The 12,420-nt window shown below is 35.6% G+C and overlaps 1 long non-coding RNA gene across 1 annotated transcript in view; it reads left to right on the forward strand.

Moving 5' to 3' along the window:
* The window catches only part of LOC139679146 (uncharacterized), a 30,505-nt gene extending 22,274 nt beyond the window's left edge, over positions 1-8,231 (forward strand). Inside the window, exon 3 of the long non-coding RNA XR_011699149.1 lies at positions 8,046-8,231. This is a non-coding gene — a long non-coding RNA (uncharacterized lncRNA). The remainder of the gene's footprint in view (positions 1-8,045) is intronic.
* Positions 8,232-12,420: the final 4,189 nt, after the last annotated feature.

Genomic DNA, 12,420 nt, shown 5'->3' on the forward strand with positions numbered 1-12,420 from the left:
TTAGCTCATCTAATATCTTCTTCTTGGTGACAAAATGTCCATGACCTTTTCTGTTTTTAAAACAGCTAGGATTGGAACACACAGATTAGAAAAGTCCAGTTATAGTGTTGTCCCTCCAAACAGACTAAATGTCCATGCAAAAATTAGACAGTCTAACAATGACACAAGTTGAGCATCAACCCTCCCTCCCGTTTTCAGAGTTATAAGGCCTTGTGCCTTTCTCCATGTTTTGCATTGCAGCACTCAAGGCACACAGATTAACGATGTGACCATAAAGCATGGGTGCCCAAATGTACTTTTGTACCTTTTGCTTACAGTTTTCAGCTAATGCATTCTTGATATCTAGCATTCAATGCAAGCATTTCTTCAGCTTCATTTAATTTCTTATTATGTTCCACTCTTTGGTCAATAGTGCTTTTGGGAAGCATATTTTCAATGCTCTGCACAGTAAGATTCTTACTGCTGATGTCTTGACAGAAATTGGGATATTTTCACCAAATTGTGGGTATGGATCTAAATTTGTTTCTTGTCTGTACTGAGTCAAAGAGCCATTATACACATAGAGCCATTGATCTAGAGCTTTCCATGGATATTTTATTGATATTCCTTATTTGCTCTCAAGCAATAATTCATATTTTTCCTCTGATGTCATGGAGAGCTTGTAGCTTATAAAACACTCAAGAGGAAGACAGGAAACCCAAGGATTTCAGTAAAGGGATCTGTCTGTGCACCCACAGAAAATCATGGCAATGAGAGTTGATGAAGTCTATGCATACCACTTTCAACCAGGGGCAATCAAAGTTAGTGGAGTGCAACATGTGGCTCAAATGTGCAAGTAAATGTTGCTACAGGTAAAAAGGATCTCAAGTGTATAGAACAACTCAGCAGGCCCCATCTGACCTACTCACATGAATTTTGGCATTTTATGCAGAAACAACATGGTCAAGTCAAGATAACAATGAAAAAAAAAGAGGAAAAGAAAAATGTTTTAAAGAGGTAATTTAAATCATACAGTCTGCTGGATCATACCTGAGCAAACTTTCAAGCCAGCTCTAGAGCAGAAAGTGGTGTCTCTGCCGATAATGAAAGAATTACAAGAGATTTACAGAGATGAAGAAAGTTGACAGGAGAAATATAACTGGATTTTCTAGGAAGCAGCAAAACAAAAGAAACATAGACAGTGAGGGGAGAGAAGCAGAGGATTATGGAAAGCGTCAGTAGATAAGAATCTAAAGTTAGATATTAGTAGTGTTAATACAGAAAAAAAGAAAAAAGCAAACCAAACTTGTAGGGGCAAGGGCAATATTAAAAAGCTATACATTTTACTAAAATTGGAATGTCTGAGACCAGAAATGCTCCCTTTCAGTTAGAGGCTAAGGCAGTTGTAGGCCAGTGATGGAAATATTATGCTCTAAAGGTCAAATATTAAATATCAAACTACGGGAAGGGAGTAAGCTTTGCTTTGGGGAGAAGTGGAAGAACAGATAAAAAACTCTGAAGGTCATAAGCCTGTATAATCAGAAAGAAACAAGTACTAAAAATGCGTAGATAACCTCTACTGTATGCTTATTAGTAAATTGTGCAATGATGTCTATTCACAAAGACATACGGACAGTAATCTGTTATGATCCCAAATTCCAGAAAAAAGGACCTATCAAACTATCACCACACCTGCCTAGTTAGTCATTGGAAAAAAATATTTTTACATAACTTACTGAACAGGCTGCCACGTCTCGAGGAAATACTACTAACAGAAAAAAATTTAAAAGATTTCGCAATCAGGCAATGTGCAACTGAAGAGATTTTCATTCTTGAATGTCATCTTATGTTGCTCCATTTTTTTCCTTAGTCATATTCTGTTTCATTTTTTGGGGGGTGACGTACATATTGAGTTATTTGAGACCAGGAAAACTAGGTATAAACACCTACAATAATAGGAGTGTACTTCAGTTTACAGTAACTGTTGAGAAATAAGCAAATGTAGACAAAAAATATTATAAATTGACATCTAAAGTACATTCAATATACAATGAGAATCATGTCTCAGCACAGCCTCACTCCTTTGATAATGACTGACAGTTGATAATGACTGACAGGTGACCAAGTCAAACATAACGTGTTTAGCCCTTAAATGCCTAAATTAAAATGATAAAACCCACTCAATTCCCTGGCTTAAATGCTTTTAGAACTAACAGTGCACTTCTGATGTTTTCCTTGGGCTTCTGGGCCTGCTGCAATACATCTAACTGAACAGAATTCAACAGGCCAACTAATCAATGGCAAGGTCAAAGCAATGAGTTAGGAAAGCATTGTTTGCCACAGACTTTTGAAAGGTCAGGTGAGAAGAAAAGGCAGTAGTTGAGGGATGAAAAACATGGATTCATCTTCTCTCTGGATGAGACCCTAGAAGTAATCATTATTGAAATTCGTCTTTTATTCTGCTGATTTGAACTTATCAAAGAGTACAATGGCATAATTCTCTGTAGTTTTCACTTGGCTAACAGTTATTGTTTTACATTGTATTGGCTATTTACTGGCACAGAAGTAATTTTGAACCATACTGAGACAGTATGTTCTGTCTAATACTTTACTGCAGTATCTGGTAGGATTAAACTGACATTTGTAGTGACTAATCTGAAATAGATGAGAAACTGGCAGAGGTGACTTTCTGCACCACTGACAGACAACTTAAGGTTCTTGGGTTTAAATTGCTTGGGGTTTGGTTTTTTTCCAGTGGGACATTTTGGGAATGTCTTCATTATTTTTGAACAGAACAATGTAGAGGTTTTTTTCAGTACGCACTGAATTACCTATATTTTCTTTACCCAGCTGCTTGTGTTTACATAATTTTTCAGTATGTTGACATGTTAATAGTGGGATCTGTAGTATTCTGCATGAAGCCTATTTTCTCTGTTGAAACAGAGATTTCAGACTATTATGAAAATGCCAGAATAATACTATAGATAAGACTCACTACATTATCTTTGACCCAGTGGAGGTTTATATGAATTCCTATATCATTGTTTCAGCATACTGTCTTTCAAAAAGTAAGATACTAAATTGAATATTCTGGATATTTCTAGGGGCTGGTGTTCCAGAAGAGAGAACTTCACAGTTGGTGGGGTGGTGATTGCTTATAATTTTCTTTATCTCTAATAAACTCTGTTGTGATCGTTAATGAGTTGGCTATAATGCAAATGCCTATAAGAGATTGCCTATAAGAGTTTGCTAAATGCATATTACCAACCATTGTGGCCTGCTCTTTATCCTCTCACTATAAGTATTTCTTCCTATCAAAAGTACTGTGGGTTGTAACAAAATACAGTTCCTCTTTAAAAGGTCAACAGAGTGGAAAGTCACTGCAGTCTGACTGGAATAACTGCACAAGCCAACCTGGCTGAACTTGTTTTGTGTGAATGCTAATCAAATCTGTATCTTCATATAAACTTTCTGCTTGCTTAGCCTTTTTTAAAAAACAGCACCTTATAGCAGTTGGGATCAAGTTCAATTTTACACAATTTAAGGTTGAACTATATAAATATTACATAGCATGAAGATGACAAGTAGAATTACACTTATGACAGTGAACATATTTATCCCAAAATATTACTCAATAACATAACCACAACAGTAATGATTTTAATTAAAAATACCTTCTAATCACTATGTAATTTGGAATAAGGAAAGAAAATCTCTGCCACAAATATACCATATGGATGCATGAAATAGCAACCATTTTCTGGAAGAAGAAAATGGAACTGTTATTGCTGGTTATTCATCAGCTTTCAGGTGTAAAATACATCACATGTTTGGATTGGAAATAAAAGGAGTAAAATTTTATATTTAATTACATTTTTAATAATTGCAGTATCTAATATTATTAAAAATAAATGTTGATAATATTAAGAACATTCATCTCAACTAACCATCTCGGATGATGGACCAGAGCCTTACCACAAGTCAGTCTCTGTGTGTCAGGTTAGATATCTCAAACTTGAAATTGTTTCTCACATAAAAAAACACATAGTGTTAGAACAATCTGAGAAGTGGTTTCATTAAATTTGGAGAGGTTCAGACATTAAGGATTTATCTTGAGATGTACCTCAGTTTTAACCCATGCTATAACCAAATCTACTCTGTTCACACATAACATGATGAAAACCAGATCATTTCTCCCTGTTCACAGTGTATGATGAGACTTTCAGAAATGGAAGAGCAAAAATCACCTTTCTCCAATAAACTCTACAGAAATTAGAAGTTAGTTGCTAAAACACTGTGCACAGTGCATGAGAGGGAAGGCCAAGCATTGGGTAGCTGAAATAGGAAAGAAAAGTAACCTTTAAGTGTCTTGTCTTTCATGTTAATAATATCGAACTTAGTGAGTTCTTTCCAATGTTTTACTTGCAGAGCAAATATTTTCTCATTCAGTTATTGAACTCATGGTTTGATGTCAGCTAACAGCACCTTCAATTTCTTTAACTAATGAATAAAGAGCACCAGAAAAGTGATGAACTGCTACAAAGTTTTCAAGGAAGGTGAAACAAATTAGTTTTACATGTAGTTCAGAGGTTATTTACTGGGTTTATTTGAAGATGAACAATGTGGGTTTGATTCTGGTAGATGCCCGCACACAGAGTATTTATAAGTTTAATAAAGGTTCCTTTTTATTTCAGTGATGCAATGTGGTAAAATTCAGCTGAGCTAGCTAGAGAATACTTGGTGTCTAATACCACACAGAAGGGAAAATGTTCAGGGAAACTGGCTTCTGTTTTCGTTTTTATGTTAATAATTATCAATAGCAATTTAGAAAAAAATTTTAAGTGTTCCTGAATTTATTACTAACTTGGCATTTACAGTTTCAGCAGCACTAATTGTGTGTCTTCCTCGCTGGTAAGGATCTAAATACAATTATCAATGCACTTGACAACTACATGTGATGGAATTTCACAGAGATCCATCTACCCTAACTGTATCCAATACTACACGTAATAGTAGCTTACATTCTAGGAGCTTATCTACTTACAGTCTCCATGTGAAAGCGAAAGAATTTGGAAAGAAATTGGAACGAAGTTATCTGTTGTGGGTGACATCAATTGTTGTTGATTCAACTAGTCACATTCTCCAGGGCTAGGACGATCTCCTCTTTATTTGTTTATAGGCAGCTATTTATTTAATCACTGCAAATTAAAAAATTATCAATGGGTTTAGTAAATTATAATTTGCATGATTGTTAGGGACTGATGAAAGATAGATGACATTATAATTTGGCATTTGTGGGGTCCTTGCCTTTAAATTCATGGCTATTCTAGAGTTATATTTTAAGTATTATTGTCTCTGTTCACATTGTAGAGCAGTTAATTTGTAGTGCTTCCACCATTTAGATGTCTGGTTTTAGGATGCATTAATTGTTAAGTATTAAGTAAAAAAAAAGTCCTACAAAATTTAAACAACTGGACTTTTTTTTTCTTACCAGAATATCTTAAATATGCATGTGACTACCTGAATAAATATCAGTCCTTCCCCTTACTTTTCTGTTAATATTTGTTTCATATATTTTCTTCAAATATTTTTTGTATGCTGCACTGTCATCTGGTACTTGTATAATTGACAGAAATATATCCAATGCTAAAAAAGATCTATTCAAGCTATGATTAATCATTAACGTAGGATATCGCATAGCTTGGTTCAATGTTATATGTCCTAATTTAATCTGTTCCAGGTATATCCTAGTTTAATCTGTTCTTGATTCTATAAGATTTTATCAAGTGCTTTGCATATGCTGTTCATTCTAGAAACAATGCAGCATAAAATGCTCTACTTATTCCCAGTGATTATTTTTTCAATCATTTACCAAAACAGTTTGTTGGGAAGGGGTCTGCCAAAGTCAGTTGTTGCTATTTTGGCCTTCCTCGAGTAAAGCAGGCATTAATTTTAAAAGTACAGGTAAAGTCCATGGTCAATATCAATTTTGTCACACAGGTTATGCATATTTACAGAAAAATAAATTTTGCCAGATGTCTGTAGTATTGAGAATATGTGTAAGAAAAACAAGAAGGAAATTTGCAAAACTGAAGGAAAGAAAGTCTACAGCTGAACATATTAAAGGATAAATATAAGATACTTTTAACAAAACAATAAATCTGAACATTAGAATGAGCTGACTTTTTGATGGATTGATGGCACAACACTGAAATTTGGTATACTCTTTGTATAAAACAATTATACCATCAAAATGTACCTTTTCAGGATGAAATAGCCTGTACAAAATCTACAGATTCAAGATGATATTTCACAAAAGGTCATTTTGAAGCCTTTAGTTAACTTTTTTGAAACATTTCTAGACAACACAAACAGTTAGGTAAGATCTCAGGGTAGAAAGACAGAGGAATATTACTGACAGAATTCACAGAGAAGGACAAGTGAATTCTTGCAAGGGCCAGATTTTAAGGGAAAATAAGTTGGAACTTGTTCGAGGTTGAACTTTGGCTCAAAGGTAGGAGTAAATGAAATTCTTGAGCAATTTGTTTGTTTGTTTGTTTGTTTGATGAAAATGCTCAGTGTTAAGTGAAAGTAGTCCAGAGACATTACAGCAACTTTTCAGAATATAACCAGTAAGTTCCTATGAGTAATATCATGCACTACATGTTCAATCAAAGGAGTGGTTTGCAGTGAGGTATTTTATCCATAATTAGAAGTAAGTTAAAATAGCAGAAGGAAGAAATTAGACAAATAACAGAATAAGAATGTTTATAAAGATGACTTGTTGCACAGCTGAAGACTATACAACAAGGCATGTGTATACACAGACAGAGGATATCGAGTGTAGTTTGATCTTCAGCATTTTACTGTTTAAGTATTACTCATGCACTATCAAAGGTCTCTTCATTTTTGTTCATTCTCAGGTTGACAAGCTACAGACTCTAACTTACCTTACTTATCTATAGGACACTTCAAGGAGATAAATATGTTGTTTTCACTCCTATAACATAAAGTTCCAGGAATATATTTATTTTCAAACGAGAAGGATACAAATCTAGGGTAAATCCTATCTTGTGATAATTCAAACACTCATATTTTGCCTATAAAATCACAGATAAGGGTGCTAATTAATCAGAGACCTTCAGCAACTGAGTGAGTGGCTGTAAGGCCTGAGAATCTGGAGACTTTAGGAGAAAATGGGAATACAGTATCCTTCAGTATGAAGACACAAGAACAAAACTGACTGTGCCATTTCACGACATTGCTTGAGTTGCTTGTTTGAGGAAGTAGATACAAAGGGAAAAAAAGAGATTTTTTTTATTTGATACTTTTAGGCTACAACCTGATATGACAGCAATGCAACAAGTTTTCTATTCAGTGCTCCAACACTAACAACCTGATCCTGATGACTATTTGATTATGTCACATACAATTACTAAAGTTTATCCACTTCCATAAACTTCCTTTCTGTGCAACTCTTAATAGACTCTGTATCATGTTGAGATACATTTAATCAGAAATGTAATGTAAGAGTATCTTTCTATTGCAATATAAGTCAGAATAGACATTTTTGAATTTCAACAAACGTTTACATCATTCATAAATGACAGTGACCCTGTATCAGCCCTACAGAGAAATATTTAATCTATCTTCTGGTGCATAAAATTTTTGCAAAAGAACTGCTTCTTGATAATAATGACAATACAGTTCCCAAAAATTCTTTAATGTATCGTAGGTCATAAACAGTATCCTAAAGTTTGCATTTAACTTTATGCTACAAGCCGACTTTTGGGAGCATGATGAATTCAGCACCTGTACTAAGAGGCCTCATGCATAAACAAGTTAAAGTATAAATATTATCAAATATTTGCTAATTTACTTACAGTTTTGGTTTGGGTTTTTCTGTTGTTGTTGTTGTTGTTGTTATTTTTTTTCCTAGACATGAGATGTAAGGATGAAACTGCACCATAGATTTCTTTTAATTTGCTAAATAAAATTAACTGATCTTATGTGACTATTGCCTGGTACAACATTTCTCAATTACCACTAAGACATTTTCTCCACAGAATGTCACACACTTTGACACACATGCCACTGTGCTTATGAAAAATGACTCATTGTTAGTGAAAAGAACTGGCTTATGAAAGAAAAAGAAACTTCTACAAAAGGAGTTTGGAGGCTGGAGCAGGACTTAGGAGTCAACTAAGTCAATCACAAAGTCTCAGGTTGGTTGTATCACATAATGTTGTGAATTACAGGTAAAAGTATGTTTTAATAAATGCAGTGAAGGTGTTTTTAATGCACTTTTATTGAACAGCTCTTCAACAATGATTTAATATATGCTATAATAAAGGGGCTTGTACATGGATTTAATACATTTTTATTTTATTGCACTTCACTTTATCTCAACCAACTTCATCCTCCTACTTTATCTCAAGTGACGAAATATTTTCTGCCTGTAAGCATGATAAAATCATTTCAGTGTTTCTAAGTGGTAGTTAAGGAGTTCTAAGAATATATATATATTCTTTCTTTGTCTATTTCTAGTCAATAAACAAGTAATGATCTCTCACTGGTTAGATTACAGTGCATTGCAACAGTATAACCAGTTTATAGCATCAGCTCTATACAGGAGGGATGCCCCACTGAAAGCTAACAACCCTATCTCAAACAGTTCTCCAAACTGTTTTCTCTCTCATTATCCAAATAAGAAATTCGACCCCTGAAGTGTCACCTCCCTCAGCATTTATTTCTCTTTTGATTTTTGTTCTTTGGGTTTTTATTTTAATGTTTTCCCCCCAACTTTACATTCCATTTGGAAGATCTTCATTTCCCAACTAGATTTTGAGAGGAGCTCTAGATGATTTTCAGTCACCCACATTCTTCCTACCTACCCACAAACAACAATTTAAGCTTTCTTCTTTACATGGTCTTCCCACAGAGGTATTTTTTTTACTTGACATTGTTTTCTTCGGCCAAATTATCAACGTGATATTCCTTAGTAGTGTTCTTTGACATCATATTTCAGTTTAAAGTCAGCATGATCATAACTGAGGATCTGATTTTCCTTCTCCTCTTTTCTTTTATGGAGTCACTGTGGATCACTTCTTCCTATTCTTTTTTGAAGGCCCTAGTCCTTCTCATGTTGTCCAGCTTCACACAGAAGCAGATCAATTGGCCTATAGCAGCAGTGATCTTTCCGCTGGTATTTACATGTCAGCTAATAGACATGAGACTAGCACAGTGTAAAGGTGTTCCACCTGCCTCGTGTTTGCTATCCTGAATACCAATAGCAGCTAACCACAATAAACCAGAAATCCTGAAGTTTAATTTATCCTCCTTCTCACTCTTCATTAAATCCTGGTCTGTTACCATTATCCAGTAAGCTTGTTTAAAGTTTGCTCAGTTATTTCTACATTATACTTCAGACACTTGGGTGGCTGGGTGAAAATATATGCTCAGTGCATGCAATAGGTGTTTTAGTTTTGCATTGTTCATAATTCATTTTTTATTGTTTCCTGAAATTCTGTGAAGTACTTGTATGTTTCTGCTTTTTTTTTTTTTTTTCACCAGCTAATGACCAATTTGCTTCTAGGAGCTAGTGATAGCCAGAGAGTTCAGAAGAGATAAAGCTGTGCTCAAATAAATAAGACAAAAATTCAAAAATTATATTCCCCTTCTTGTTTCTTGTGATAGGAAGGTAAGAGCACAATATTTATAGATTGACTGGCAGCAATTCCAATAAATACTACTTGCATATGAAATCTGTCTTTGCTTATAGTAAAACTGAAACAGCTTTCTGTTCATTGTCTTACAATTTAAAAAAAAGGTATGTCATAAGATTTCCCTCCTGGTCACATCTTCCTCTCTCATTCAGGCATTTTCAGCTGTTTACTAGTAGTTACAGTCTTGTACTAAATGCAACAAACTGGAAGATCCCAAGTGCATTTTAATGGTGTGTTATAGACATTAAATACACAATCATTATATTAAGGGTTACGTTTTATTCTTGCTTTATTGCTGTATCCAAAAGTAGGCTGGGAAGAAGAGACATGGGAGCAATAAAATGTTCCAAAAGTTATGTGCAGCAATTGAAACATGAGATTCGTAGTGGCTTAGCTGGGGTTTTTACTTTTCCATGTGAATATTTACAGCCCACAAGGAAAAGAAAAAGAGGAGTGCCAACACACCATATCTATCTTGTTATTTTTTGGTCCAAATAGAATATAAACCCTCAAAGTAGCTTGAAAGCATCTGTTCTAACAAGACTTCTACCTCAATATTTTTCATCTCAGTGTATCTGCATGAATATCCTACAATTTGTCTGTCAGTGAGAACTACAGAAATGCTTGAACACTTGAATTTATTCACCGTGGTATTAGCCCTAGTTCTCTGGAGCAGTGCTTTTCAGTGTATTTGCCTTCTTTTACAACAGGCAAGAGAAATCCACTTGCAAAAAAAAAAAAAATAGAAAAGGGCTTGTATAAGACTGAGAATGAGGTGAAGCCACTGGACACATATAAAATATGAGATTTACCAAGAATAATTTTCTTTCTTAGTAACAATTTCTACAGTATTGGACGCGTTTACAAAGCATCTCACCTTAAACCTGGAAATAGTTCTAATGACATCCCTTTCACATTGTTCATCTTAGATAACCTTTGATACACAGTTTATGGGGAAAAAAAATGCTTAGCTTTTTCTTTTCTCTTTGCAGTGTCAAGAAATTGTGCTGGTGTGGGACACACCAGATGAGTTCAGTCTGGTGGATTTGATTCCACATTGTGTGGCTCAGCTTCACGAATGAAGATTTGGGAAGGGCTCTCCCCACAGGGGTGTGCCCTTCCAGCCTGTGCAGTGGATTTTAGGTGAGGCTCAGCCTGCGCAGAACTGGCCCCACCGTTTCAGTCCTGAGGTTCATCTGCCACGGCTGAGCGAGCTTGGACGGTGACAGTGAAGTCCTCAGGACTAGAACCTACAGCACCCGGCATTTCCCAGGAGGTCTCCCATCCAAGTAGTAATCCGGGGCTGACCCTGCTTAGCTTCCGAGATCTGACGGGATCAGATGTAAGGAAGGCATTTAACTGCCAGATTCCACATAAAATTTAATAAAGATATATGTAGTTGTCAGTTATGCTGGGCAGGACCAATCATACTAACAGATTCTTGTTCTGGACAACAGAAGGAAGTTAAAATTCTACAGAGTTCATATAGCAGTGTCACAATTTTAGCCAACATAAAATTTATGATGCACATTTCATTCTGAATTCTTGCCTAATCCCTAAAATATTATCTTTACTTTTCACTCAGAATTAAATTTTCATTGGGAGGGCTAATTCTTTCATTACAGAGATGCCATTCATTACAATTTAAGTAGACTGTTGCCCAAAGCAAGGGAAGCAAAATCATTGCCTTTAGATGAAAATGCAGTCTTGTATCAGTAGCTTTACTTCCAAGCCCTGACTGTACTAATGCCCACAATTCTAGGCCTCCTGTTCATGAGCTTTCATCCCCTCTGGGCTGCTGAAGGGGCAGAGGCAGTCTGACAGCTCAGGGCTCTGTGGCTACTTGTGAACAACCAGAGCAGGTGGGATAAGATGGGCCAGGGATCTCACCTCCTTACCATTGTTGCCTGTCAGCTAGCCCCAAGCTAGTTATTGTCTTGGAAATAAAAACAGTAATCAATATTTGAAAAGTCAGAAAGATGCCTATTTCTGCCTTAAAGATGGATACTTCTTTCCCAACAAAGCATGGTACACAAACAGCTGGTTCTGTACAACTGTGTGGATAGAGCAGCAGGTACAGAAAATATCAGCTGTTCAGTAGGATTGCTCTAAAACTGACATGCCTTTGTCAAAACAGAGGGCTATTCTGCTGGGGACTGATAGGTTTCAGTGTTTGTACTTTCTTGTGTCAGTCCTTTGCTTCCTTCAGCTTTGCTGTGGATTTCCAAATGTGAGAAATGGTGAATTAAAGAAAGAGAGAAAGAAAGTGGGAAGAAAAGGAACAGAGAGACTGGGATTGGGAAAAAGATCATGGTCGTTACTCTTGAAAGTGGCAAATCAGAAAACAGTGTCAATTCCTTATATCCTTATCCTATGCCATTAAAGGATAGAGAGTTCTAGACTCCCTCAATTTGACAACACTATTTGGACCTACAGCTCCCTTTTATAAACTGAATAAATACTCCACAATGGAGAAGTGAAGTTCACATCTCACATCTTTTACTTTCTCACCTATGGAAAGCTTGGGGAGGGAGAGATAGGTAAAATCACCTTCATAGTGCTAAAGGCCATAATTTTGGGCTCTGCTTTTAGTATTATTCATGGATTAAACACAGGTGTTCAATGTTTTAGCATACCTTGTATTGTAAATTATAGTGTAATCACAGCACATTGTATTGTTGTACAATATTTCATGTTGGGAACCAGTATTCATCTT

The sequence above is a fragment of the Pithys albifrons genome, chromosome 1, assembly GCF_047495875.1.
Source record: "Pithys albifrons albifrons isolate INPA30051 chromosome 1, PitAlb_v1, whole genome shotgun sequence".
Taxonomy (NCBI): Eukaryota; Metazoa; Chordata; class Aves; order Passeriformes; family Thamnophilidae; genus Pithys; species Pithys albifrons.